Here is a 5868-nt window from a genome sequence, read left to right as displayed (position 1 = left end):
CGCAGGAGACACGGGTTCGATACCTGGGTTGGAAAGATCCCCTGGAGGAGGAAATGGCAACCCCCTCCAGTATCCTTGCCTGGAGAATCCCATGGACAGAGGAGCCTGGCGGGCTACAGTCCATGGGGTCACAAAGGGTCGACACAACTGAGCAACTAAACCACAACCCCTTCTTCCCACCAGCTCCCTCCACCAAGCCGTCAGGGCCTCCAGAATTCTTCAGTGCCACAGGAGGAGTGCAGAGCGCCCTGAGGGACAGATCCTCCTGAGAGCGGCAGCAAGGCTACAGCCAACCTGGCAGCTGCTTGGTGCTCCGGGCATGGCAGAAGCGAGGGGCCAGATGTAGGCGTAGCAGCTCTGCAGGTGCTAGCCCACAGCGCCCGGGCCCACACGCCCTCTGGAGTGCTGAGCACCACTGGCCAGAGGGCGGGCATCTGCTCCAGCCCCACTCTGAGGTCTGCCTTTGGGCCCGCTCCCCACACTGGACCTCCATCTGAGCCTGGTAGGACTTGTGTGGAGGGACCCAGGCCAGCCGGCCTGACTCCCATCTGGGGCTCTCCCCTGCTGCAGGGTTCCCGGCCCCAGGCCCTCCCTGTATGGCGGTGGGGTGGGGGGTGGGGGGGCTGGGGTGAAAGAGGAGGGGCCCGGGAGGGGAGGGGGAGTGATGCGGAGGAAGGCAGGGAGGGGCCACACCTCCACTCCTAAGAGGATGTTTTCAGAGAACTTCCTCCCTTGAAAAAGCCTTGCAGGGATGAGGCGGCTGGCCCATTTCAGTTCAGGAAGAGTTTTTAAAGAATCGCCAGGTCCCAGGGGGGCGTTTGCATTCTGAGTGTCCTGAGTGGACGAAGCTGTGTGTTGGGGAAGATGGTGAGTGGAGGATGGAGTCCTCCTGGCCTGGGGACCCCAGGAGCCCACCCCCCATCTGCTCGCCCCTGGGGATGCAGCGAGGTCCTCTCAGGGGCTGTTGAGTGGATAAAGCCCACTTCTTGGGGATGACGCTGCCACCCCTGGGGCGTGGCCCTGTCCCTGGCTGACCCAGGCAGTCTGTCGGAACGTCCCCCACCCGGCCCTCCGGTGCAGGGCAGTGTCTTTCTCAGGGTCCCCTTGAGAGCTGGTGGGAAAAGCACATAAAACAGCCCCCCCGCCCTGGGAGGTTTACGAGACCGGTCAGTTCCCCGGGCAGTGCCCCGAGATAAGAGGCTATTAAAATGTAAAGGGGGCCGAGGGGCTCTCTCAGCTGACAGAAGCAGCTACAGGGGAGAAGGGACCATGCATTCCTCTTCCCAGCCCTTCCTGGGTCCTGGTTCCCAGGGACGCTGCGTCCACTTCGGCGCAGTGACCGTCCCTGAGCCGGCGCCTGGGGCTGAGGCCTCCCGGGCCCTGGGAATTCACAGGAGCAGATAAGGCGGCCCCTGTTCCTCTGAGCCCGGAGCCTGGCAGACCCTCTGAGTGAAACCGCTTGCTATGGGAGCCTGATAAGCATCGGGATTAAAAAATAACCCTGGTCACAAAACTTAAAAAACACCCTTTAAAAAAAAAGTGCTTATTGAAATATGCATGTCATAGAAAGGCAGCTTGATGGATTTTTGAGAGGTAAACACTGGCCTGGAACCAGCCCCTGCGGCCCCCAGCGCCCCAGTGCCTCCCACTCCCCCGTCCTGATAACGCTTATCAGCCCTGCCTCGGCCAGGGAGGCAGAACCACCCTGACTGATGCTACGGATTTATCACAGGGACTGGACCGGACACGGCTGTGGGAGGAGCTGGGGAGGGTCAGAGATGAGCTCTGCCCTGCCTTCCAGAAGCATCAGTGCTTTGAATGCAGTTTGCAGGGACTGACCTTGGAAAGCAGGCTGTCACGCGTGTTCCCCGCCTGGAACCCGGTCCCTCAATGGATGCGAGTTGCTTCTACGGTGGCGGTCCAAGGGTCACTGGCGGTCTGCGAGGCAGGCGAGCAGGAAGGGGAGGGGGACGAGGCGCACTGGGGGCACTTCGGGCGTCTGAGGGGGGCGTGTGTGGCCGCTCCCCTCTCCCTTCCAGATCAACTGCACGCCCCTCTCTCTGCCACGACAACCTGGGGCCACTCAGTGAAAAGCGGGCCGAGCTCAGGCAGGTCGACGCAGCTGGACCCCTGCATGGTGTGCTGATCTGGGTCACCTGAGTAGGTGTGCCAGTGCCTGGCTCAGCGTGACGAGGGTGAGAGTCACCCCCGGGGCCGTGTGTGGCAAGGTTTGTTCGGGCTCATGTTTGCAGGATAACACATACTCCATAGTGACTTACGCATGGAGCTGTGGAGAGGCACTGAGTGGCTGCCAGTCACTGCCTGTTGGCGATAGTGCTGCCCGAGTATTCGGTGCCTGTCTCCTGGGGCCACACACACTCTTGGGAATCTGCCTGAATGTGGACTCTGTCATGAGCTAGGCCTGTGCATGCGAGTGTGCTAAGTTGCCTCAGTCGTGTCTGACTCTTTGCAACCTCGTAGACTGTAGCCTGCCATGCTCCTCTGTCCAGGGGATTCTCTAGGCAAGAATACTGGAGTGGGTCGCCACGCCCTCCTCCAGGGGACCTTCTCAACCCAGGGATCAAACCCACGTATGTCTCTTAACGTCTTCTGCATTGGCAGGTGGGTTCTTTACCACTGGCCTAGGCCAATTTTAGCCCGGGTGATTTTAGCCCGATGAAACTCTTGCTGGACGTCTGACCCCCAGAACGGTGAGAGAATGCCTGTGTGCCATTTAAGCCACCTGATTTCATAGTGTTGCTTACAGCGGCCACAGGACACCAAGACTGTCTGCTCGGGGCTATATCCCAGGCCCTGGCCCAGGGCAGGCTCATGATGAATGCTTGTTGATTGAATCAACCAAGGGGAACTCGATGCTGAGTGCATGCTGTTCCAGAGGCTTCATACCCAGGGAGGGTTGCCGGCTGCAGCCCCTAAAAATACAGGGCTCCCAGAGATATTTGAATTTTAGATCAACAGCAGGCCATCTTTTATTAAAGTATGTCCAATGCTATACCAAAAAAATTTAAAAAATCACTGTTTAGCCACAATTCCACTTGACTTGGATGTCTTGTATTTAATCAGGCAGCCCAGTGACTTCCCACGTGGGAGGGTATGTCTGAAATTCAAAGCTGGTTAGGGGGCAGACCTGAGGTCTGAGGGAGGCCCCAGTGGTTCCCAAGGCCCCTGCCCCTCCCGCCCCAGTGCCAGCTGCCGCTCCAGGGAGTGATGGGAATGGTCCATCCGCATCCTCCCGGGGTCCCCTCACCATCCCCCAACAGGAACCCCATGATCTGGGGAAGTGGGTTCAAGGGGCCCCTCTGCTGAGCAGAACCAGGGCCAGGCAACCTCCGGGAGTCTGTGAGCCACGTCCTGTCTGGTCCACGGGGAGGAAGGGGCTGCAGTGGGACCCCCGGCCAGACAGCTGAGAGTCTGAGAGACCTTGGCCCCTTGCTGTCTTCCTGCCAAGCCAGCCTCCCCCTGCGCGGGTCCGAGGAAGCAGCAGGCGAGGGAAGCCCTTCCCTGGGAGGCAGAGCCCCCGGAACGCAAGTCAGACAGAATCTCACTGTTCTATTTCAGGGAAAATAGTACAAAAATAGGGTCCACACGGAATTCTTTCTCCCGGAGCCACACGGCTGCAGGAGGACCAGTCAGTGGCTTAAGGGAGCCTCACAAACACCTCCAGGAAACACCTTAGCATGCTTGCCCAACACAAAAATAACCTCTGAGCTGATCCCCGGGGGATGAACTTGCTTTGGCAAAGGGCTTTACTGTTCTTTTCATTAGTGAGGACTTCAGGCCACCTGAGGTTTTTCACAGACGTGAAAGCGCAGCAGGTCCAGGGCTCTGCCCAAGGTCATGGAGCACAGCCGTGGCTTCTGTGCCCTCCAGCCCCGAGGCAACTGCTTGCCCAAGGGTGGAGTTGGACCACCTCTCCTCTAAGACTTCCAGGGCAGTGAGCATTCAGGCCTGACCCCTCCCCTGGCCCTGCAGCCCTCAACGCAGGTCACCTGACCCCGGTGTGAGTCTTCCGAAATGATGCCAGCTTCACAAAGATGTCAGGGTTTGTGAGCTCGACTGCAAATACGATCTTCCTGGAGTTAGAGAAGTCAATTTTGAATCACTCCCCAGTTCACAAGGTGGAGGGAGGGGGCAGCATCAGGCTTCTGGGAGGAAGTGGGGCATCGCAGGGTCAGATTGGGACGTTTGAGGGGAATTGGACAGGACAGCCTGTAATGCTGAGGACCACTGTGGAGCCTGTGCAGAGCAGTGCAGTACGGGGGGCGGCACCCTGGGGGCTGCCACTGCTTCGGGGCATGAAAGAGGAAGGTATCGAGCTTGGAGAGGTGGGCCGTGTGGAGGCGGGGACTGATGGACAGTGGGATGAGCCCCATGGAGTCAGACTAGTCAGAGCTTTAGAGGGGCCAGGTCCCTGGAAGAACGTTGTTGTTCAATTGCTAAGTCGCGTCCAACTCTTTGCGACCCCATGGACTGCCGTGTGCCAGGCTCCTCTGTCCTTCACCATCTCCCAGAGTTTGCTCAAAAGCATGTCCACTGAGTTGGCAGCGCTATCCAATCTTCTCACCCTCTGCCGCTCCTTCTCCTTTCGCCCTCGATCTTTCCCAATATCATGGTCTTCTCTGGTGAGTTGGTTCTTTGCATCAGGTGGCCAAAGTATCGGAGCTTTGGAAGCATCAGTCTTTCCAGCGACTGTTCAGAGCGGACGAGCCTGGCAGGGATCCGTCATCCAACAGTCTGCGGAAGGAAGGCGCGAGTGTGGGAGTAGGGTGTGTGAGGGTGGACGGGCTTGTCTCCCTACGGCTGATTACAGCCTGATCGACTCACACAGCCAGCTGCACACCAGACCTTGCCCATCAGATCTTTGTCTTCTGGGGAAATGTATGAGACTAAGCTTCCACATCACAGCATAGAACTGGACTATGAATAGTAGGTAAAATACAAACGCGCACTTTGCCTGGCAAACGTCACGGCTGTAAGCCCCAGCGCATTTCCGCTAAAAGCCTTTCTCACTTAGCTCCTGTGGGGGGACTTTTCTGCCTTGGCCGGCCTGGTTGGGGGGTCCCAGGAGTGTTTCCTGAGGATTTAAGCTTCCAAACGGCAGAAGCTGTGTGCCCCTGGTCCACTGCTCCAGCCCCCAGCCTGGCGCACAGCTGGGGCTCCAGAAATGTTCCTACAACCAGAGAAGGGGCATGGGCTACTATCGTCACCCCCAGAAGACCTCCCTGGAGCAAGGGGGCCCCACTCACGACTTGGAGGAGCTTCTGTCTTGGTTTGAACTGAGGGTCCTCTGCCTGGAAACTTTCTGGTGCTGATTCAGTGTCCATGAAATGCTTTGGAATGTCAGCTCGGAAGGGGGGAGCAGTATCCATCGCAACACAGCTTTCTCTGACGTGGTCCTCGCTCCAGGCTGGGCTGAGTCACTGAAACTCGAGCAGGGTGACTCACCCGGGGTCAGAGTTCACAGGGATGGTCGACATGTGTTTTGGTCCTTATTCTGGAGTTCCCATTCTTGATAATAAGGACCCTCAAAGCAGCGGTTGGGACAGGGAGGTCGCCAGGGGAATCTCCCTAGGATGAGCTTCCCCAGAAATAAGGAGGGCAGCAGACTGGCTTCAGAGATTAGATTCTGCCTGGGATCCCTTGGGCTGCAGGGTCCTGGCAAGTTTGTTGTTTAAAACAGAGTCGAGTCTTTGCCCCTCTTACCTATAGGGCTGGTGGGAGCACTCAAAGAGGTGGTATTTGTAAAAAAAAAAAAAAAAAAAAAAAAAAACAGGGTGCCTGGCACAGAGTCTGCGTTCTGTCCACTAAAGATAGCTGTTACCTATGAAAATCCCCATCTCTTTGTGC

The 5868-nt window shown here is 57.7% G+C and overlaps 1 long non-coding RNA gene across 1 annotated transcript; it reads right to left on the bottom strand.

Moving 5' to 3' along the window:
• Positions 1–1149: 1149 nt before the first annotated feature.
• LOC121816469 (uncharacterized) lies at positions 1150–5479 on the bottom strand. The gene is made up of 2 exons (XR_006056075.2): positions 5268–5479; positions 1150–4755 (listed from the first exon to the last, which is right to left on the bottom strand). It is a non-coding gene; the product is annotated as an uncharacterized LOC121816469 (long non-coding RNA).
• Between the last annotated feature and the right edge of the window lie 389 nt (positions 5480–5868).

The sequence above is a fragment of the Ovis aries genome, chromosome 14 (assembly GCF_016772045.2).
Source record: "Ovis aries strain OAR_USU_Benz2616 breed Rambouillet chromosome 14, ARS-UI_Ramb_v3.0, whole genome shotgun sequence".
Classification (NCBI taxonomy): domain Eukaryota; kingdom Metazoa; phylum Chordata; class Mammalia; order Artiodactyla; family Bovidae; genus Ovis; species Ovis aries.
Note: the sequence above shows the minus strand (reverse complement) of the source record. Positions and strands in the feature narration are given on the sequence as shown.